We start from the raw sequence: 24,170 nt of genomic DNA, 5'->3' as shown, positions 1-24,170 counted from the left end.
CATGGCTACCTATTTAGTATGTGTTTTAGTCAGCTTTTTCACTACTATGACTCAAAGATCTGATCAGAACCATTTTAGGAGAGGAGAAGTTTATGTAGGGGCTCACAGTTTCAGAGGTCTCAATCCACAGACAGCAGACTCCTTTCCTCAGCCTCAGGGCTGGAGGTCAGGCAGAACATTATGGCAGAAGAGTATGGCAGAGGGAAGCAGCTCATATGATTATCAGAAAGCAGAGAGATACTCCACTTGCCACTCAAATAATCCTATCAGGTGATTAATTCACTGATTGGGTTAAGGCTCTTATAACCCAGTCATTTCATCTCTGAACATTTTTGCATTGTCTCACATGCAAAAAGGCTTTTGGGGGACACTTCACATCTAAACCATAACAGTATGTGTTACCTGAAACCCTCAGGTAACAATTTTAAGTTAGTGTGAAGATTTAAGGGACTTGCTGAAGTCTTATCCTAACATTTTTATAGTGCCTTACAAAAATTATTTCCATATATTATGTTGGGGTAGGCTTTATTATCCCTATTTTACCAGTGTCTAATTCTATTTAGAAGCATATGTTGAGGTAAGAATCAGGAAAAAATGTATTCTTGCAATGTATTACATAACCAGTTGGTTTCTTTGTAGTTAAATACACCCTATCTGGTTCTACATAAATGGGACCTTTGCTGAAGAGGCAAGTGCTACAGATCTTGCCTTTTACAAGGCCACCTTATTATCAAGGTAGATGGAGGAGGTACCAGAGTTTACCTGACCTATGGAAAGGCCCCAGTTATGATTAGAGACCTTCCTTGATTGAAATTAATGGTGTGCCTACTCCAACCTCTCAGGCTTTTCTCTTCCTTCTTTTTTATCCCTTTTTTTCCCCCCTTAAGTTGACAGTGCTAAGGATTGAATCTTGGGCCTCAAGTGCTACTCAAGTGCTCTACCACTGAGTCATACTCCTGTCTCATTGGACTTCTATTGTACTTACAATATTTGGAATATGTAAAAACTGACTGCTGTTCTGCAGTGTCACATCAGCTTGATGAGTGAAGGGAGTCAAAATGAAAAAAAAGTAAATTGTTAAGAGCAGAAAAGGGCTCATAGCAATTCTAGTGAGTGATTAAGTTTGTAGAACACTTCATAACTTTTGGGGTGCTGCCATATTTGGGACTATGTGAAACGAGATTATAAAAAGATGAACCATCGGTGCTAGGAAATAATCTCTGTTAGAAACATTTTGACACTCAATTTTGGTTCTTTTATAGTTGAGAGGATAATCAAAGATGATTAAAAGGTTGGGAAATAGGCCCTATCAGTGTAAGTTTAAAAGAGGAGAAAGATTTTAGCCTACAGAATAAGCTAAGGGATAGCTTGATTATCATTTTCAAGCATGAGACTAGTTGCCAGAGGGATTTTGATTAATTATTCTTCATCAACTTCAAAGATGTAAGAAGAAATGGGCTTAAATTGAAGGAGGAGTAATTTTGATGAATATAAGGAAGATGTTTTTGGTCATCAAAGTTAGGAAACATTTGAATGACTGCTAGAGAGAGTTTTAAATTTCTGACTGTTACAGTTATCTAGTAAAAAATTACCCAAAAAAATTACCCAAAAGTGTGGGTGTACATGCTAGGAAAGTGTTCTATATCCCCAGCCCCAGAAGTTTTTGTTGGAGTAAAATGACAACCATTTTGTTTTTCATGATTCTGTGGGTTACTAGTTCAAGGAAGGAGGACACGTTGCTTTCCTCCAAGTGATGATGATTGGACTGGAGGATTCAGTCCACGGCTTCACTCACATGTTTGGGGCCTTGATGCTAACTTTTGGCGAGGACCTCTTGGTTCTCCATGCAGTCTTGTCTCTTTCATGGCCTCTCATTGTTTATTAATCTAGATCAGGCTCCTTGTACATAGTGACTGGGCCATAATGGAAGCAGCAGGGTCTTTTTCTAGTCTGGGAGCCATTCATTATCACTTCTGAACCATTCTTTGGTCAAAGTTGGTCACAAGTATAGCCCAGATTCAAGATGTGGGGCCATGAACTTTACCTCTGTAAGGGTAGAACATTTAAGTCACCCCACAAAAGGACTTGGTTGTCCTTTTGGGACAAATTATGGTTGGGATTATTGCTGCCAATTTTAGAAACTATTTGCCGCACTGGCCATAGAGATTTTTCATGAGAGAATAATCATATATGTCTTTTGAATGGGTCATTGGGCATTCAATTTGCAAATTTGGCTGCATATCAGAGTCATGTGGGAGCTTTTTACAATCTTAGATTCCTAGGCACCAGACATGTGACTCAGCATCTCCTGGGGCTTTTGGCTCATGAGAGACACTCTCCCTTTCTCTCAGGTAACCACCAGTGAAATGAGTATGGAGGTAGGGGACAGGTCCAGATAGATATGTTCCGTATGGCAGAAATGGTAGGTGCCTTAAATAGGCCTGCTGGTCTCCTGCTTTCAGGACTTGGTTGATCCCTCTGCTTGGCCTGCTCTTCCCTCCAGGCTGCCTATTAGAAGTCATATCTCTCTCAGTCAGCACATCATCAGAGCAGTGTTTCTTTTTGGTTCCAGTGATTGAACCCAGGACATTTAACCACTGAGCCATATCCCAGCCCCTTTTTTTGAGACAGGGTTTCGCTGAGTTGCTTAGGGCCTTGCTGAGTTGCTGAGGCTGGTCTCAAACTTGCAATCCTCCTGCTTCAGACTCCTGAGTTGATAGGATTATAGGTGTGTACCCCTGTGCTTGGTTGAGTAGTGTTTCTTGATGCCTCACTTTTTTTCTCATGGTTCCTAGTGATTTTTCTTCATAGCCTTTTTTATTCTATAATTAAATATTTGTGTGATTGACTCACATATAATTGACAAAAGTATGTCTGCTTTGCTTTCCTGTATCTTTGCCTCATAAAAGGTACTCGGTATTTGTTGAATGAATAAGTAGATGATTGAATGCATGAATGAATGAAGTGGTATTTGAATTTACTTTCAAAGAGTGATTAGAGTTTTGGACAGACAGAGCAAATGAATGAGGAATTCAGTGTTTTGAACTGGAAAGTGGGAATCATATTGCTCATATACTTTCAGAAGATTGGAGGAACTGGTTTTGAAAAAGTGTCTGGTTTTGAGTACACTTGGTATTGCTAAAGTTGAGGGGTGAATATCTAGCAGGCTTTTAGAAATAAGGTACTGAAACTGAAGGGAGAGACTGATGCCAGAGATTTAGATTTGGGAGTTACCTGACTGAATACTAAGAAATCTATTCTTCCAGCAAATAAAGTGTTCCCTCACTGTGTGCCAGACAATTATGTTATAGGGAAGGTGAACCAAAGGCTGACTGACTTAAGGAGCCCTCCTTCTGATAGGAACCACAAGTGTGAGGCCTTGAGGATAATAAATACCTTTTTTTTTTTTTTTTTTGAGGAATAATAGACATGACAGAAGATTGAGTGAGGTCAAAGAGAGAGGGAGAGCGGCGTGAAGTAAGTGGTGAGGCAGGGGAGGCCACATCATGTGGAGCTTTTGTGGACCATATAGGAAGCCTAGTATTTACTCAAAAGAATGATAGACTTTTGAAACCATAGAAAACTTTGAAACAGGAAAGTAACAAGCAGAAATTTATTTTTTAAAATAAAAGTTTATCATAGCTACTGTCTTGAGGATAGAGAGTGGCAAATGAGGAACCAATGAAGAAGTGCTTACTTTCCTTCTTAAAAGATGGAGGCAGATAGGTTAGGGTATGGCAGTGGACATAGAATAGATGATGGATATATTTAAAGACTAAAACCAGTAAAATTCACTAGAGAAGGAAAGGAAGAGTGGGGAGACAGAACCCTAGAGCATATTTAGGGAGCAAAAGGAGAAGCCAGGAAAGGAGGACAGGGAGAAAGATTGGTCCTTGGAGTCAAAGGATAGTCCAACTACTGCATTTTTGTGGAAGACAGAAGAAGGATCCAGTAAGAGATTCAGGAAGAAATGTCAATAGGTCATCATCATGAGGAGGAGGAGGTCATGAAGTTTGAGGACTTAGGAAAAGCTATGCATTTCTCCATCTGTTCATTGGTGACCTGGAGAAGAGCTTCTGTAGAGTGAAGTGGAGTTAATGAATGAGTGTATGAAGAGGAAGTGAAGGCAGAGTGCCAGCTGCTTTCTTAGAGACTGGGAATGAAGTAAAAGGGACACAACAGAGCTCACTTTGCATAAACTTGTACAAAGAGGCCTGAGTGTGAAGGTTAGTTTTTAAAAACCAGGGCGCCAACATTTATTTAAGCAGCTCTCTATGCCTGTCACTGTGCTAGATGCTGTACCCAGTCTATTCTATTTATTTTTTGTCTTTAAAAAATTTGCAAAATAAGCCAGGTATGGTGGCTCATGCCTGTAATCCCAGCTTCTCCGGAGGCTAAGGCAGGAAGATTACCAGATCAAAGCTAGCCTCAGCAACAGTGAGGTGCTAAACAACTCAGTGAAACCCTGTCTCTAAATAAAGTACAAAATAGAGCTGGGGATGTGGCTCAGTGATCGAGTGCCCCTGAGTTCAATCCCTCATACCCCCTCACCCCCCCAAAAAAGTTTGCAAAATAGTTCTGTACTATTTTACTAAACAGTATATAATTTCCAAATTTTAGGGATGCATAAGGCTTTCTTTTGGGGTAGAAAAAGGAAATATTAGAACTCAAGTTTTTCTACAGCTTTACCTTACCCTTTGAAATTCCTTTTTAGTTTATGATTTAGATAGAACATAGTATATTTGTATAGGAGTACATGTCCAATTGCTGTTAAATATAGATACAGTTCTGTTTCGTTTTGCTGCTGATGAAAAATGGAGGACTTTACTGAGGGATTTTTTAAAATATAGGGAGAAAAAATGAGGCAGAGGGTAGAATGGAAAGTGAACTAGCCTGTAGTCTGTCTACACACCTCTCATCCTACTTTACAGATAAGAAACAGGACTAGAAATTTTTAATTTACCTGAGATCACACAACTAGTTAAGTGATACAACTAGAATTTGACTCCAGGTCTGTTTCACTTAAAAAATTTACCACCTTACCCTTTTTCTCCTTCATTTTCTTATATTTTTCCATTTAATTCTCAATGATTCTGTAAGAAACATATTAAAATACCCATTTTGCAATTGAGGAATCTGAGGCACAGACAAAATGATTACTATTCTATGGCACCAGATGGACTTCTGATTTGTTCTTTTTTCACTGTACCATAGTGCTTCTCAAAAATAGGTGGAATCAGGGGGCTGGTGTTGTAGCTCAGAAGTAGAGTGCTGGCCTAGCATATGTGAGGCACTGGGTTCAATCCTCAGCACCACCTGAAAATAAATAAAGGTATTGTGTCCACCTACAACTTAAAAAAAAAAAGAAAGGAAAAGTAGATGGAATCAGATTGAATTGTTTTGGTAAAGTGAGGGGATTTCTAGTTTTATGACATAGAAGGATGAAAGAGGAGAATATAGTGGTTGGAGGTTACTTAGAGTAGAACATCGTATTAGTTCCCATTTGGGCCACTTAATCTGTTGTTAAGCGTTTGCATGAATAAAAAGACTATGAGCTCTGACTGTAGGCCTCATACTCCCTAACCCTGCATAGAATTGCTCTTTGAAAAGTTCTATGGGACATCAACCAGAGATGGATAAAAGTTTTTCAGAGCTAGTGATGGCTTGCCCCCAATTATATAATTTACTTGAGAACCCAGTTAAATAAAGTTTCTGAATTTTCTGTAATATGCAGGAATATAAAGGTGGGAGGAGGGGAGGAGAGTTCAGTAATCTGAAAAAGTTCAGAGAGTTCAGTGCAGGAAAGGTGAATTGCAGTGGATTGTGTTGTTAAATGAAAGTTGTGTTTGAAATTTGTTCTTGTATTTATTGTATTTCGGTTTGCTTTTGGAATATGGAGGGGAAGGAATGCAAAAATGTGTAAGATGAAATCTTTGACCTCTAGAAGGTTAGAGAGGGAGAGGTGGAGGATGGAGGAGTATGGGAAAGAATACAAACTAGGGGAGTGGCATTTAGGTGGGGCTGGCTAGAGGGATGCCAAACGAGGTTCTCAGGAGGACTCCTCAGTTTTGGTCAGTATGTTCTAGGTTTGTTCTTGGGTTATATATAAAATGTATTTTGTTGGGTGTCTGGGAATGATGAGTCTTGGAGACAGCATTGCATTTGGGGTTGAGTGACTGAGCTCAGAACAGAATGCCAATTTATTATTTTAAAGTGAAAATTTCCTTTCTTGTTAACAGGATTCTAGGGTTTGCTAGGATATTGCTCTTCGATATCAAGAGATCTGGGAAATCAAATTTAATAACATTAAGCTCGCTTGGTAAGCATGGATTAATAAAATAAGATGATTTGTGGGGCAGTTACAAAAAAGCTCAGATTGTTGATTGCTTACTATATGCTGGGTATTATAAGTATTTTGGGTACAGTAGAACATTTAATTTTCCCAGTGACCCTCCTGAAAAGTAGGCTCAATCATTCTTAACTTACAAGTGAGGAAACTAAGTCTCTGTTCAAACCGGTAAGAGGCTGAACCAAGATTTGAACCAAGTTCCTGTCTAAGAGCTCATACTCCTAGTTATCACTATGTGCTATTTTGCTGTTTCCATTTAAGCTTCATGAAATAAACTTGTTCTACTCCAGAGATAATGATGTGCCACCTAACTCTAGTATTTCTTTGCCTCGGGCAGTTCCAGAGTCCAAAGGTGCACCACTGCTTTTTCTAGATTTTTCCAAAGTTTTTGGTTGACTACTCTTTGATATAGTGACATTCTTTGCTTAAATGTATTAATACTGTTATTCAAGCCTTTTTGTTTTTTCTTTTAGTTTGATTGTCTTTTCTCTTTGGAGAGACTTTATGTATCTGCACACATTAATTTTATGTTGATTTCATTATCTTTTTCTTTCGGTCAAGTGTTTTTGTTTTTTTTTAAATACTGTGGATTGACCTCAGGGACTCTCTACTACTGAGCTACATCTCCAGCCCTTTGTATTTTTTATTTTATTTTATTTTTTTGCCTGGTCTTGTATTTTTTTTTTAATTTTTTATTGTTGGCTGTTCAAAACATTACATAGTTCTTGATATATCATATTTCACACTTTGATTCAAGTGGGTTATGAGCTCCCATTTTTACCCCATATACAGATTGCAGAATCACATCAGTTACACATCCATTGATTTACATATTGCCATACTAGTGTCTGTTGTGTTCTGCTGCCTTTCCTATCCTCTACTATCCCCCCTCCCCTCCCCTCCCCTCCCCTCTTCTCTTCTCTCTCTGCCCCCTCTACTGACATTCATTTGTCCCCCTTGTATTATTTTTCCCTTTCCCCTCACTTCCTCTTGTATGTACTTTTGTATAACTCTGAGGGTCTCCTTCCATTTCCAAGCAATTTCCCTTCTTTCTCCCTTTCCCTCCCACCTCTCATCCCTGTTTAATGTTAATCTTCTTCTCATGCTCTTCGACCCTACTCTGTTCTTAGTTACTCTCCTTATATCAAAGAAGACATTTGGCATTTGTTTTTTAGGGATTGGCTATTCCCCTTCTCGGTCTATTCCCTAAAGACCTAAAAAGAGCATGCTACAGGGACACTGCTACATCGATGTTCATAGCAGCACAATTCACAATAGCAAGACTGTGGAACCAACCTAGATGCCCTTCAATAGATGAATGGATAAAAAAAATGTGGCATTTATACACAATGGAGTATTACTCTGCATTAAAAAATGACAAAATCATAGAATTTATAGGGAAATGGATGGCATTAGAGCAGATTATGCTAAGTGAAGCTAGCCAATCCCTGTATTTTTTATTTTGAGACGAGGTCTCCCTAAGTTGCCATGACTGGCCTATAACAGGTGATCCTTCTGCCTCAGGTGTGAGCCACTGTGCCAGTTAGGGGCCAAGTTTTTTTTAGTTTCTTCTATCATGTTAGCTTCTCCCACTCCTCTTCCACTGGATTAAAATTCAGATTCTTAGGCTGGTTTCTGAATTCTCTCTGGCTTCAATCCGGAGCTCTCTGATTTAGCTATGACTCTCTGAATTGCTAGCAATTATTAATACCATCCCTCCCTTCATGTTTGCCTATGTCTCAAATCAAATCCAGTTACTCATTGAACTTACACATCCTTGATTTTCTCCTTGGGTGCCTTTGTTTTCGTTTTGCTTTTGTCTTACAGTTCACTCTTGGTATGAAGCCTCCTTTGTCTGATCCATCACTGGGAGTAATCACATCCTCAGAGTCTTGTAACAGAGGATTCTGCTTTATAGCACAGTGCGCTTTCTGCCATGTATTTCAATGGTTTGTGTACTTGCCTGTATTTCTCCTACCAGACCATAACCTCATTGAGTAAGAACTGTGTGTTGACCTTTGTATTTGCCCTGGTGTATATAGTTCAGTTTCCTTCACATAGTAGGCGTTCAGTATTTGTCAGGTGAATGAAGGATGGATGAACAGAATTTCAGATTTAAATTTCTGTGATTTATATTTTCCCTCTTTTTCTTTCTCTCTCATTCCCTTTTCCTTGTTTTCTATTAAACTTGCTATGTTTTCCCATGCACTGACTCACTGCACTTCTTTTCCTCCCTTTTCTTTACCCAGATTTTGCCTTATTCTTTCCCCATTAACAGCCACTGTGTGGGTGTGCCACATGTTGCTGGTCAGATCTCCTGTGTTCTCTTGTACCATTCTCTTCTCCCTGTGAATCATATGACTAGCGTGGGAATTGAGTGATGATTACAGTAAGACCTTAATAAAAAGACCATGTATGAAGCACAGCCCTTATGGTTTGTTAGTATATTGCTTTCAAGCGGGGAATTTTCTGATTCTGTGTTTCAAGGGAAAGGGGGAAAAATTCTTGCATAGTAGATAAAGGCATATAATATTTGCACTGTGGGATGTCAGAGGCATCTATTTGACCAGAGAAATAATTCAGGAAGCTATAGTAGCTTCCACTGTTAATATTGAATCCTGAAATTTTTTCTACAGCTGGAAAAAACATTAGAGGTTAGTGTAGTCCAACCTTCCTCTTCCAGAGGAAACAGGCAATATGACTTGTCCATAAAAGCTGGGATATTTGTTGATGAGTGTTTATTCCTAATACTGAATGTGGCTGGGAAACCACCAGCTCTTTGAGAGCAGTGGAAGTTAGGCTTAAAGTGAGAGGCTTCAGCCTTGAAGCTGCTGAGGGCCGCAGAAATACCAAGAGCAAACTGTTAGCGGGGTAGCTGGTAGATTTGGGCTAGAGCATACCAGGAGGACCCTTTGAAGATTCTCAGTTTCTCCCTTCTGGGGTCTGTTCAGTGATGACCAGCTGATAGAAATCTATTCCTTCTGCATTTGGAAAGGGGCCAGTATTTAATTATAAAAGCATTTCCAACTTTTTTTGCTCCTTTTCCCAGCCCTTGTATTCCAAATTTTGTTTCAGACTTCATTTCCTTATTTCAGCACTATTTATATTCGTTTTCTCCCACTTTGGGTGGTGTCGGTAATTGAACCAGTGGTGCACTGAGCTGTGTTCACAGCCCTTCGATTTTTTTTTTTTTTTTTTTTTTTTTTGAGACAAGAGTCTTGCTAGATTGTCTAGGCTGGCCTCATCTCCTTCTGCCTCGGCCTCCTGAATGGCTGGGATTAGAGTCAGGCTTGTGTTAAGTTTTTATTGTTTACTTTAGGACAAATGTCAGTATCAAATATGGGAGATCCAGAAAGTGTCTTAGAGGCTCGTGCTTGTTTTTGATGTTTGTTAGGTGAATCTTTTACCTAATTTGTAGAGTAATGGATTTTATTATCAATTGAAATACCATCCAGTAAGCCATTTGTCAGCACATATGAATAGGTTACCTGTTTGTCAAAGATCTAACACTGTTGGCCTAGGAGCAGTGTAAAGAGATCAGACAGCCCCAAACAGGAAGTCCAGTGCAAACCAGGATGTGCTTTTCTTTTTTTTTTTTTTTAATATTTATTTATTTATGCATCTTTCGTTTTAGGTGGATACATTAGTTTGTTTTTATGTGGTGCAGAGGATCTAACCCAGTGCCTCATGCATGCTAGGGGAGCACTCTACCACTGAGCCACCACCCCAGCCCCAAAGATGTGCCTTTCTTTACTGTAACTTGTGTGCCTGTGTTTTGAAACTTGCCGTGGTTTAAAAAGTCAGGCTGTTAATATTGGTGCTTGACTGAATAAATCTGTTTTTGGTTTGTGAAGAAACTAACATAATAGTCCTTATGGCCTTTGCCTTGATGCATGTGCACATCTTAATTCTAGGGACCAGGTTATTCTTTCTTCCTGGGGCATGGTTGTTTTTCCCAGCTTACACCACACTCATGTGGTTTATGAACTGGAAGCAGAAAATTGACTGCTGGTCTGTTACTTTGGGTAGGTGTAGGACTCAATCTGTGCTTAGCTATTTATTCTTTTAATAACAATAGGAAATTTTAGTCTGCAATTCACCAGCCTTTTAAATAATAGTTTAATTTTGTTAGGTTCCAGGATTTCTAGCACACCTTTTTGAGTGTTTTCTGACCATGGTAGTTTACAAATTACTTTACAAATTACAGAATGGGGGTTGTGAAGGTTTTATTAATCTTTGAATTGAAAATTTCATTAAATACTGGAGGCTGGATCAAATGCTAGCTGCTCAGTTGGCAAGTCTCTGGAGAAGCGGTTAAATAAGTAATTTGTTTAGGGTCACTCTGTTGGTAAACAATCTCAGAGACTTTTGTTTTTCCAAATTCTCGTTGCTTTTTATTTTGAAATCTGCTTTATTACCTTCATTAGGAGACTAGGTTGGCTAAGGGATAACCACCTGCAGGGAGTCACCTTGTGATCTTGGCGGATTATTGCAGTCCTGTGAGTTATTTCTGAACTGGTTCATTCTTTGGTCTCTAACCATACTTGCTACAGGTATAGGTCTTGATAATGTTTTTTGTGCTTTTCATATCCCAGCCATGTCACAAAGAAGATTGCCTATCCTTCCAGTTTGTAAATCCAGGAGCAAAGGGATAAAGAAAAATGGGTGAAAAAAAAGGCACATCTGATCATCAAGGATGGTCTGGGGACTTTGCAAGTGAAAATAGCAAGAAACTGCTTGATATTTACATGTGTGTTTTTTTTTCTTGAATCTATGGAGAAGTGGTAAAAATATACAATATTTTACACTTTGTTGTGGGACAGAGGCAAAGAGGAAAACTGAAGCCCAAATTAAGCATAGGTTTTCTTTGCAAGGAGAGAATACAATGAGAATACAAAAGTTTGTTGTGGTTTTGGTGGCATTCTGTGAAATTGAAATCCATTTATTTCTGCTTCTTGGGATAAATATTGGGCATATTACATCCTGGCAGGAGCAGAAAATGTTCAGGAAGTCAGCATTATTTTTCAGATCGAGATTAAATATCGAACCAAGCTAAAGGTCTGTGGGAGGAGGTGGTACTTCATCTGAATTCATCCTCCATTTATCACAGAATCCCATTTTGGCCTCAGTGCAGTGTGAGCAGTTATGGTGCACCAGGTGGGGGCCAAAGGTGTACAGTCCATTCTTTGGATGTGGCGGGGAAGAAGGGTTGAGGAGCTAAGGGAGAAATTCTGAATTGTGTAGACTGCCTGGGAGGTGGATGACAAACTGAAACTCGTTAGCAGTGAGGTAGACTTGGGAGGAAATTCTACGAGGAGGATAAACCACTTCTCACCACTTCTGAGAGACATTCTTCAAGGGAATATAAGTTTGTGTGTGTGTGTGTGTGTGTGTGTAATTTTGAGCTAGTGGGAAAGGCCTGGGATCAGTCATTTAGTTCTTGGAGGATGGTTGGAGAACCAAATTGAATATGATTAAAAATATTGGTGTGTTTAAAGAAAAAAGGTACAGATAGAGCAGGTAAATTTTAAGAACCTAAAAAAGTACTTTCTTTTAAAATTATTTATAGTTAACTTGTATTGAACACTTGTTAAGTCTTAGACTATGGGGTAAATACTTGACATGCAGTATTTTAAAAAAAATTTTATTTATTTTTATGTGGTGCTGAAAATCGAATCCACTGCCTCATACATCCAAGCAAGCACTGTACCACTGAGACACAACCCCAGGATGCAGTATTTTATTTTTTTTTTTTAAAATTTTGTTTTTTAGCTTTTAGGTGGATACAATCTCTTTATTTTTTTATATGGTGCTGAGGATCGAACCCAGTGCCTCAGATGTGCTAGGCAAGTGCTCTACTACTTGAGCCACAACCCCAGCCCAGTATTTTATTCTTTCCAGTTATAATTGAAATATAACAGGTTCTATTGTTTTAAGAAAATTTAAGTTATACTGAGGTTTAGTAAACACTAGGATTTAGAGTCCTGTTCATTCTTCATTGCAGTGTTTGACCTCGTTAACTTTTGTGCAGTTCATTTTGGAAAGGCAGATTGCTTAACTTTGATCCTGCTTGATCCTGGTCCTGAAGTGCTGCCTTTTCCCAGGGCACGGGAAGGCTAAACCCTCTGCTGTAGTCTCTGGCAGTGGCTGCTTTTTAAAAAAATCCTAGTTGCCCATTAGTCACTGTGATATTATCTTGTGAAAGTAGCTTTTTCAGGCAGAAGGTTCTGACAGGCATGTTTGATGCATCCTTTTTCCTGCACAGGACTACTGCGGGGATCAGAGTCTGTGTTCTCAAAGAGTTTTGTTATCCGTTTTGATGGAAAGAGTATTCTAATAGAAAAAGGATTCTATGGTAATTAAACTGCAGGTTTGTTTATTCTGTTTTCAGCATTGGTAGGAGATTTTACTCGAACTGCTTTCTTTCCTGATTGACTTTGCCCTTTGGGATAGAATGCCTGGGCTGAAATAAATGTGTAGGTTTCTCTGCTGCAGTGTTCAATCTGTCATCTTTCCTAAATGCCACACTAAGAAGCAGCCATTTAATTGGTCAGACCCCGGGGGTGATATTTTGGCACAACTCCATTGGTTAGAATTACTTTTCCCTGAACTTCATAGCAGATGCTGAGCTCCCTCTGCAGATATTTGTCATGGACTAGTTGAAACCAGGGAGTTTCCAAGAACATTTATAACTTGTGATTATTATGTATGTTTTTCAGTTGTTTACAGCAGTTCCCACTTCAGGAAAAGAGCTCACTTACTGCTAGTAGAAAGTGTAGTCTCTTTCCTTTTCCTTTATTTATAATGTTATTTTAACACTTCATGCTCCAAGGCCTCTGGTATCGTATTTCTTATATCCTTTGGTTGCTTCTCCCTCTGTCTTGGTGAGTCAGGAATGGCAGATAGGCTAAGCTGCACCCTGACCTGGTGTATTTAGTAGGATTGGTTTCTGTGATTTCTAGCATTTCTTTTCTCTGATGTTTTCATATTCATTTGTATTCTTTGTGATTCCCATCACAGTGTCAGGACAATATGATTGGGAAGGCATTGAAACCAGCTGTGCCTTTTGATGCAAGAAAGGGATGGAAGGAGTGATGGCCAGTTCTTCTTCTAGGCTTTTCCTTTCTGGTTTTCTACTGTTGTAATAACTGACAACTTTAACATTTTCTGTTACATTTTAGGCCAAACTTGCCATTCTTTTATTGTTATCCAGTAATCTTAGCAGACATTTTCAAAATTATTGTCAGTATGCCTGAAGTGGGCATGTTACATACTCTTAGGTCTTTACTTAAAGGCGTTGCTATGGTTATATGTATTTAAAACCTTTAGTTTGTTGATCATTTTAGAATCATATTGTGGAGTTTTCAAGCATGAATTTCTGCCCCTCCACCCCCACTCTTCACTCTATTGCTGTTACCTTTATTTAGTTCAGTGAATACATGGTGATTACACTTAGTTGTCATTAAGGCTGAGAATAAATACTCATTCTTGTTTCCTATTTCACCTTCCACAGTGTAACTCTAGGAGAAAAATATATATAGATCATTAGCCATGGTTAGATGTAGTGCTGCTAGAATGCTCATCCCCCAGACTGTAATCACCGTGAGAGATGTAGCACTTGCTAGTTGTTGGTCCTCCTGGATTTGCAGTAGTGTTGGCAGAGCATAGTGCTGAGCTGATACTCCAGGGAGTGAATTAGAGTTACAGGGAGATGTGTGGGATGCTATGAGAGCACATATGGGTCAGAGAAGGTCTCCTTGAGCTAGTGCTCCAGGATGAGTATACTTGAAGGGGATTCCTAAGGCCAAAATAAGCTTGGCATCTGAGGTACTGAAAGAATGGGGTATAGCTCAATGTAAGGCAGGGAAACTAAGGCCCTGAGTGCTGAAGATTTACTTTCATTGTAATTTAGTAGTTACTCTCAGTACAGTTGAGACAATTTTTAAAAGACCCCTTCTTGGCTGGGGATGTGATTAGTTCAGTGGTAGAGCACTTACCCTTGAGTATGCACAAGGCACTGGGTTTGATCTCCAGCAAAGCAAAAAAAACCAAACTATAAAAACCTACATAACTAGAATAAAGATGGGCAAGAATAGAAATGCATCTTAGCTATGAAGTTGAAAATTGGTTTATTAATTAATTAATTAATTAATTATTTTTGGTACCAGGGATTAAACTCAGAGGCACTTACTACTGAGCCACATCCCGTCCCATTTTTGTATTTTATTTAGAGACAGGGTCTCACTGAGTTGCTTTGTGCCTCACTTTTTGCTGAGGCTGGCTTTGAACTTGTGATCCTTCTGCCTCAGCCTCCTGAGCCACTGGGATTACAGGTGTGTACCACTGCGCCCTGCTCATCCTTAAGTTGTAAAAAGAAAGAAATGCAGATGATCCACAGATGTATAAATGAAAATTTTAGCTTTTGAAGGATGGTTTTTCTTTACACTATTATACTTTTTTTTTTATTCTTTGCAGTACTTGGGGATTGAGCCCATGGGCACTCTACCACTGAACTCCATCCCCAGTCTTTTTTTTTTTTTTTTTTTCCATTTTGAAACAGGATCTCTATAAGTTGCTGAGGCTGGCCTTGAACTTGTGATCCTCCTGCTTTAGCTTCACAAATCGGAGGGATTACAGTTATCTAGTGCACTTTATAAAGTGCTCAAGTGTGGAATGCTTGGCTTGGTGAGTAGGTACCCCTTTTTGGTGTCTTTAGAAGGGGGGAGGAACTAGTATTAAATACTTGCTCCCTGTAAGCAAGCCATATTAGGTGATTTTCATTATCTTCTCTCACAGCAAAGCCCTTGAATTACCTTTGCTAATTGTGGGCAGTATGGAAAGTGCAAGTAGCTTACTCTTTCTATATGATCCCCAAATAGTCAAAGACCTTGTACTCACCATCTTCAACCTCTAGCTTTGTGACTCTGATCCAGTTACTAAAACCTCAGGGCCCCAAGTCAGTGTTCACAAAATAAGCGTTTTAATTCTGAGTTTTGTAGGATTATTATGTTAAATGAGATGTTAGATGCAGACATAACTCATTTGGCATATATTAGATGTTTTGGAGTGTTTTCACTTTGTTCTTTAAAAATAAAATTTTCTAGGATCATCTGAAAAGAGAAGTTTAAGGAAACTTAAATATGAATAGCTCCTCTAATTTTCCCTTTGCTGCTTGAAGGAACAGCACAGAAGATTATCTCTCTCCTACAGATTCAGTACTTTATATTAAAATATAATTTGAGGAGTGGATAAGAGGAGCCCCTAGGCCTAGTGTCTTTAAAGTCACTGACATTGTGTTCATGGAGGTTCTGGAAGCTGGCTTGGAGAGAGGCAGACATTAATTCATATTAACTTCAGGCCTTATTAGAATGCCTGCATTTTCGTCATTGTCCTCTCTTTAATGGAAGATTGAAAAACCCAGTAAAAGTATGATCATCTCTGTACTCAGCCCCTCTTACAGAAGATGTGTTGCCAGGTGTAGGGAAGTCTATTCCTGTTATTCTGAAGCTCAGAGAACTCATTCAAGTTGTCTCAGCATGAAAGCCAGGATTTAAGGTAATGTCTGACTGGTTCTAAAACCAAAGTAAAACATATTTGGGAACAACTTTTCACCTCCAAACTGTTTTGTCTTCTAAAAATTTAGCCTTCAAATAAAATTCTTATCTAGGAAATATGTACTATCCATTACCCACATCCATTGGACTGCCTTGGAGGATGGAAGACATCTGTTAGGATTTAAAGCCCTTGGAAATGTTTTCCTCTGCTGAGTTCCAGCCTTGTGAAACATGCTTTGTTTATGTCTGGCCCAGGTACCACTTCAGCAGGGCTGTTTATTTTGATTGAGCTTTGGGTTCTAAAGTTCCACTGTCCACTTGTCTCCTCTGTGACTTAGGTGTTCTGAATTCTTTATTCCTAAATAAATGTTTCAGAAAGAATCTCAGTATCAGAGAGTGTTGAGAGCCACAGCCGAAGGGGCCCCAGCCGAAGGGGCCCCAGCAAGCTTCCAGCTGCCGGCTGATGATTGGCTCACAGCGGCCCCAGCAACATCTAGCTGATTGGCTCCTCTGCGGTGATGCTCATTGGGCTGTTTCCCTGCCCTTTCAGACCACGGAGCTGCTCATTGGGGGACTTTTTTGGCTCCGCCCACGTGACCCAGCCAATCGGCCTCAAGAGCAGGAGGATTGTGGGAGGTGTTGAGAAGCTTGTGGGGGGGAGAGAGGCTTGTGGAAAGCCGGTGGTGGCAGTTGAGGCTCTGAGGGTTTTTCTTGAGAGGCTGTTTTGTTTGGTGTGTGTGGTTCTAAAAATAAAGTTAGTTTCTTTTGACAAGTGGCTCCTGATTGTGCCCAGCCAGACTGCGGCAAGAGAGAACATGCTACATTGTCCCACACCCAGCCAATGAGACCAGTTGGTAATATGGTTCACTCTGCAGGTTGCTTACTTACAAGTGGAACAGTGGTCACCCTATTTTATGCTTATTGTATTGTCACCAGCATTTTAAAACTTCCCCAGTTGGGGTGGCCACTGCAGGTGGGTTTACTGGAAAATTCTAGTTGCAACTCTGAGATTCTGTTTTAAATTTAACAGTGTCAAGGGAGTTCAAGTTTCTTGCCTGACCAACTTATTTTTAAAGGCAGACAGCCTTCCAAGTTGAGAGATGATTTTAAATTTCAGGTGAGTTCTCCAGAAACAGATGATTCTATATCATGTAGGTGGCATGAGCTTTTTTTTTTTTGGTACTTGGGATTGAATTTTTTTTTGGTACAGAGCCACTCTACCACTGAGCTACACCTTGAGTCCTTTATTTTTATCTTGAGATAGGGCCTTGTTAAGTTGCCCAGGCTAACCTCGAATTTGTGATCCTCCTAGCTCAGCCTCAGAAGTCACTGGGATTATGGGTGTGTGTCATCATGCGCAGCATATCATCACCTTTGTCAGGGCCCTTCTCACCCTCCCCCAACCTCCTAGTGCCTTGGGTGGTAGGAAACAAGCTCTTCGTGACCAGAGAGAGACTGTGGGCTTTCCAGTCGAGTCACTTTTAAATATATGGGCGGTTGCCATTTTAAAATTATAACTTGTGGTTTAATAATTTTTTGATGTACTATTTATCAAATGTTTACTAATGTTGAGGTATTTTATGTTATTTCTTATTCTTACAGTTATCCTCCTAGATGGGTATAAAGATGAGGTGAGGTATATGTATATATTCTACACACACACACACACACACACACACACATATAGGTAAGGAAACAGATGCAAAAAGTTAGGTAACCTAAGGTTAGCTGCCCTTCATTTTTCATTAAGAATTTTTCCTTCTTACAGTCATTTTATAACTATATTGAGAAAATGCTTTTGATCCCAAGGAAAGAACTAGTACTTGAATGTTCTCGGACCTTAGTCTGTTCATTCCACAAATTATTTGGGTGCTTACAATAAAGTGGCACTGGGCTGGTTGCCCCAGGTTTAAAAAAAAAAAATGATGATGATAAACAAGGTTCTTGCCCTGGGAGGTAGACTGTGAACCAAAAATATGATTACAGATTATGATAGTTCTGAAGGAAAGCAACAGACATGAGCAAGTATGTGGAACTGGAGAGGACTTCCCAAGAGACATGGTGCTTGAGTTGAGATCAGAGCATGGAAAGGAGCAGTAGAGGCAGGAAAGAAAGCATAGGGACCCACCCACAGCTTGAGGAGCTGAAGATTCACTATGGCTGGAAGCTTTGTTAGAAAAGGAGCACAGCATGAATTGGAGACGGGGCAAAGTCTTAACCATGTGAGGAGTGGGGCTTTTCATTCTAAAATGCAACAGGGCTCTATTAAAGAACTGCAAGTATCTATGTGGGAAGGAAGGGAGAAGATGATGCCTTATGGAGAAAGAACTGGAGAGCAAAAGGAATTGAAGCTACTTGAGAGACTATTCTTTCCTCCTAGAAGCCACTCTAGAGTCTGGAAATGTAATAGGACACAAAGTCCCTGCTCTCAGGGAGTTTCTAGTCTAGTGAGAAAAGGCAGTTAGCAAGCAAGTGGATAATACCAGCTAGTACCAAGTGTTTGCAATACATGAAATTAGAAAGTGACATTGAAGCTGAGGGTTGGATGACAAGAAGGAGCCAAGCAGTAGAGTTCTGGGGAAAATAGTCCAGGCAGAAAGAATAACAGCAAACCCAAAGGACCTAAGGAATGAAACATAAGTAAGTAGCAGATGAAACATGAGTTAGCCCACTGTCACGGTGGGGAGATGAAAAGAGGAATCCAAATCTCGAGCTTTAGAAAGGTATCAAGCCACCTGAGGTAGAATGTGGGCACCCAAGGCAGTTGCCAACATTTGAGGACAGAGTTGGAAGACCCAAGTTGATGGTATTAATTTACACTTCTATCAGCAGTGTTTGAGTTCTAGCTGCCCTACATCCTTACCAATGCTTGCTGGAATCTCTCTTCATTTCACCCATTTTTATGGGTGGTGGTAATGCATACTGGATGTAATTTGTACTTGTCTTATGATAAGGAAGAGTTTTTAAAACACAGCAGATCCTGGAACATGCCTGTATGCTGATAGGAAAGCTCTAGTAGAGCCGGAGAGCCAGATCCTAGAGGGGGATGAGTTGCAGGGTAGACAGATGACTTTTTTTTTTTTTTTTTTGGTACTAAAGGGAATGAACCCAGGGGTGCTTAACCACTGAGCCATATCCCCAACCTTTTTTATTTTGAGACAGGGTCTCACTAAGGTACCCAGGGCCTTGCTAAATTGCTGAAGCTGGCTTTGAACTTATGATCCTCCTACCTCACCCTCCTGAGTCATAGGTGTGTGCCACCATGCCTGGTTAACTTTTTTTTTTTAATCAAATTATTTCCCTTGTAGCCTATTTAGCATAGGCTTCAGGGTCTATGGGACCTAAGTTTAGATCTTAGCTTGGCTAACTTCTGGCTGTGACATTTAACAAGTTCTCTAAGCCTTGGCTTTACCTGAAAGCAAGAACTAATCAACCTTGTCAGAATCACATGAGAACACTAGGTAAAGGACCTAGCTCAGTGCCTGGCAGATAAGAAGCATTCTTCTAGTGAATACTTTCTCCTTCTCAAAATATGTAATTACTTATCAATTATTTCAGGGAGGCTTAGCTAAGCCATATTGATAGGCCTTTCACAGCGTTTCTGTTCAAAGCCTTTGCAATTGTACTTTAATTGCTTTTTAAGGATAATATACAAGATGAAGCTAAGCCCATTCTGAATTAATGATCTGTAAGGTGGGATACTTTCCTTTATATACTTATAGCATAGATGCTTTTAAACATTCCAGAAATACATTAGTGACAATAAATAGGTGTGCCATCCTCAATAAACTGGTGATGATTCTGTAAGATTTGCTGTCCAGCCATTTCTGACTTTACATGTCAAAGAATATTTCTTTGAGGTTTGGGGGCATTTTAGTTAGTTATTTTTTAGGGATTTTGGTATAGTCTTACATGCTGTGTTTACTATACGTCTGTTAGTTCCAGGATTTAGCTGACTTTGCATCTGTGTAACACCTTTTGTTTGCAGAACTACTTTTGTGCACAGGGTTGTTAATTAAAATCAGAACAGATTGTATAAAAATTTGGGGACTTTATTGCCTTAGTTTTTGATGGTTAGAAAGTTGGTTTGGAGTTACATTGCAAACTAGGACGACCCTTCTATTCTCTTCTCCCTTTCTTAGGAAAGCCAGTAACAGCCACTGATCCACTTTAAATTATTGGCCATGGGAAGGTGAACAAGTAGAAAAGTGTTTTAAAATTATTTAGGGATCTGGGACTTAATAGGAAGCAATCACATTATCTACCCTCTTGCCTCTAACTGAACCTGCCTGCAAGAGGTCATTTATCTTACTCTGTTATTAAGTATAATTTTCCCATTTAGCAGGGCTAAGTCTCCCAATAAATACCAGCATACCTATCAAATCGTCAAAATCCTATGTACTGGCTAGCCATTCTTGCCTCTCAACACGGGAATAGTAAATTTACAAGGAATAGTAAATTTTTCTTATCTCCCCCACCCCCCCACCCCCGCCCCGCATCTGATCCTACAACTCCTATCTTTCTCCCATTAGGCAGAGTAGAAGAGGAGAGCTTGAAATTTCAGACAAGGACAGCAGGAGAGCAGTCAAACTGTTCTTGAGGATTAAATTACCAAGTCCATCTTTTCAGAAGAGGGGGAAGAAAGCCTGGGAAGGAATTTTCAAGCACTCAGTAAAGACATGATACTGATTTTCTTTTAAGACAGGAAGAGCTTTGCAGGTCAGAGAGTGAAGTTTTTCAAAGTGTAGCACTTACCACACCTCACTGTTGTCTCCACTTCAGTGCTTTAGCTACATCAGATGCTGTGTGCATGTCTATTTAGTGCTGATGGGTGAAAAGAATATTCCCAAGAAAAAAGTGTTTAGCTTGTGTGTCACTGTCTACATTACAACCTCCTGTGCTCTGAAATTATCCTGAATGCAGTTGTTATTTAGGCTTAGAGCTTGCCAGTTTGGCAGGAGAGTACTTGTATATGATCACATTAGCAAATGTTTCTTTTTTGGTATTCAAATATCTGTCAAAAAGAGTAAAAGCCTTGTCTACTGACTTCAGTGACCCTGTTTTATTAGACCTAGGTGGTCTGAGGTATTTTTAGCACTGAGACTCTTGACATCAGCCTCCTCCTTCCTGTAGTCATCCCCTTTCCCACATATACATACCTAGATTAAGAGACTTTGTTCTCCACCCGAACATGGGACCTTTGGGATCACAGAAAGGCAAATTTCATGTCTTCTTTTTTTAAATATTGTTTAGTTATCAATGGATGTTTATTTTATTTATTTATATGTGGTGCTGAGAATCAAACCCAGTGCCTCACACATGCTAGGCAAACGCTCTACCACTGAGCCATAAACCCTGCCCCCAGATTTCACGTCTTCTCACAGAACCCAATAACCAGATATCTGGACAGGCTGATGGATTTTTTTTTTTTTTTTGGGGGGGTGGGGTGCCATCAGGATGGCACAGTGAAGCTACAGTATCTTTCTGGGGCTACAGACCTCTTGGGTAAGATCTTGTCCAATTGTTTTTTGTATCCTTGATGTTGGTGCTTCCCAAGTGCTTGCTAAAGCATGTGGATTTCAATAACATACAGCCTTCAGGTCGCCCCCACCCTACTGTTTGTGCTTTACCAAGTGTGTCTGCTCATTTTGTGGCAGAGCTTTTACTTCTTAAGGAATCTACACATTGTAATTTTCCTATGTAGAAGAAACATCTTTTCTTTCTTCTTCTTGTCTTTTTTTTGGTGTGGATCAAACCCAGAGCCTTGTGCTTGCTAGGAGAGAGCTCTACCACTGAACTATAACCAAAAGAGTTTATTTTCTTCTATAGCTAAGTGTATTTCCTCTTTCCTTTTTATTTCATTCTTTTATCTTTCTGTCGCTAATGCTGTGAACTTCTCTTTGGTTTCATCTGCCTTTACCTCTCTGCTCCTCTCTGGTGAAAGAGGTAACCCTTCTCTTGCCCAAGAGTAGTCTACCTCTTAGTCTAATCACCTGATTGCTTTTCTTCCTTCTCTTGGCCCTTTAGCCCTTCATTGATTCCCAGCTTCCCTTCTTTATAGTCTCTTTGTCTTGTGGGTTTCCTCTGCAGTCTCTGAATATGCCTACATTTATCTTGGTGATCCTCAGTGCTCTTTAGTTAACTGCCTTCTCTCATGATCAAGTTTCTTGAAAGAATAATTTATTTTTAGAATCTTGCAAGTCTCACTTCTCATTTCCTTTCCAGTCTGTGGTTATCAGTTGGTTTTCTTTTCTTTTTGCTACTGGGAAGTGAATGCAGGGGTGCTCTATTAGTGAGCTGCATACCCAGTCCATTTTATTTAATTTATTTTTTGTTGGGAGCTGTTACTTGGGGCACTCAACCACTGAGCCACATCCCCAGCCCTATTTCATATTTTATTTGGAGACAGGGCCTCACTGAGTTGCTTTTCCTGAGGCTGGCTTTGAACTCGTGATCCTTTTGCCTTAGCCTCCTTAGCTGCTGGGAGGCCACCTCTCACACTCCCCATCCATTTTATTTTATTTTTTTTCTTTTATTTTATTTTTGAGTTATAGTTGGACACAATACCTCAGCTCATCATCTCAGCCTCGCACCTGCTGTCCTCCACACAACAGATGCCTCCTCCTGAGAGCATTATCCCAGTAAATAAATTCACTAGTTTTCTTGTTGTGAATTAAGAGACCCTTGCATTTGTCCTGTACTCCTTTTTCTCTCCTTCTCCTATTTCATTCAATTAATTGACACATCCTGCTAATTCTGTCAGAGTTCTGTCCCTTTCTTTTAAGTCTGCATTCTCATATCTTGCCTGTACTACTCTAGCAGTTTCCTGCTCCTAACCTTCTCCTTGCTGATCTGTCCTCTACACTGACTAGTACTACACGCGCACTCTCATGTGCAAATAACATCATAAAACCTCGCTGCCTAAAGACTCCAGCTGTGCCCCATTACATATAAAGTAAAGACCAGATTCCTTACTTTGGAATATGAAGTCTTCCCTGTTTATTTAACTTGTGTGCCCTTATCTATCCCACCCCATCTTACTCCCACCCTTGACCAACCAAGCATTTTGTAGTTTCTCTAATGACATGGTGCATGCCTTTTTTTTTTTTTTTTTTTTTTTCCCTTACAAGTTTCTTCTATTCCTTACTTCCTGGTAAATTCCTGCCTATTCTCACATCAAGATGTGGTACCTCACTTGAGAAGTCTCTCTGGTCTTGCCTCTGCCCCTATAGAGCTATCCTTCCATCATTGTAGCCCTCCACCCTCAGGTATAAGCCTCCCTTAAAAAGCAGGGACCACCCTGAAATTTCAATTTTTGGTTTTGCAGTTTTAATTCTCTGACCCAGCTATGGGCTTCTTGAGCATAGGTACTAATTAAGCCTTACTTACCTAACACTGGGAAGGGTAGGTGGTTTGCTTCAGTAAAGGTTACAGGCATATGTGAATGTGAAGAGCTTTTAGTAAAAATTGGTGAATCACCTACAATCTTGTTCCCTTTCAGGAGACAAGCCCAGAAAGCCAAGAGATAATTGTGGTGAAACCTCAAGATTTACTTTATATCTTACCTTCCCAGATAAGTTGTAATTAAAGGAATCGTTATAATGCAGATAGCAACAACTAATGTTTATTTAGCGCTTTATGTCCTGTGGAATGTCCAGAGGAGAAACATGAAGTAGGGAAGGGTGCAGCCTACTAGAGGAAGACTACAGCCCATGAACAGTCAAGCAGGGCTTGGGCCCCAGACCTTCTGATTCCAGAGCCTGTGTTCTTATCATTACACGCCGCCTCCAATGTGTCTACCAACATGTGATTTAAAGAATTAACAAAGTTCCTTTTTCAGAGGGATACTCTCCTCCATTGTCCTCATTCTCTTGTCGACAAAGAGTTCATTTACTTTATCACACACACAGGCACACACAGTGTGATGAACTTTTTGCTTCATGATTCCCTATGAACTCATAATTTCAAGGAAGGCAGGTGAGGTCTTTGTCTTCTGGGAACTTAGAATCTTCAGACAAGCAATACTGAATCTGAGAGAAATGTTTTTGATGTGCAGGAAATTGAATGAGTATGTGGTTAGTGAAGATTTAAATATTGTATGTGACTCATTTATTTGTTCAGCAGTCCTTGAGTCACCCAAAGAACTGTAAGACTGTTACATTCCCTTTTCTCATAGGGGTTGCAGGCAAGTAGTCATAGACAGGTATTAATAAGACATGTCTACCAAAGAGAATGACTTGTATTGCAGGTGTATTGAGGCCTAAGGT

The 24,170-nt window shown here is 39.8% G+C and overlaps 1 protein-coding gene across 3 annotated transcripts in view; it reads left to right on the top strand.

The window, feature by feature from the left end:
• The window catches only part of LOC139701370 (E3 ubiquitin-protein ligase rififylin), a 64,145-nt gene that overhangs the window by 22,709 nt on the left and 17,266 nt on the right, over positions 1–24,170 (top strand). Inside the window, exon 1 of one of the 3 annotated variants that reach the window (XM_071603036.1) lies at positions 14,937–15,034. The exons of the other annotated variants lie outside the window; for them this stretch is intronic. The gene's annotated coding sequence lies outside the window, so the exon portion shown is untranslated. Of the gene's footprint in view, positions 1–14,936; positions 15,035–24,170 lie in introns of those variants that run through there. 3 annotated transcript variants of the gene reach the window in all.

The sequence above is a fragment of the Marmota flaviventris genome, chromosome 17, assembly GCF_047511675.1.
Source record: "Marmota flaviventris isolate mMarFla1 chromosome 17, mMarFla1.hap1, whole genome shotgun sequence".
NCBI lineage: Eukaryota > Metazoa > Chordata > Mammalia > Rodentia > Sciuridae > Marmota > Marmota flaviventris.
This window is presented reverse-complemented; position numbering and strand designations above follow the sequence as displayed.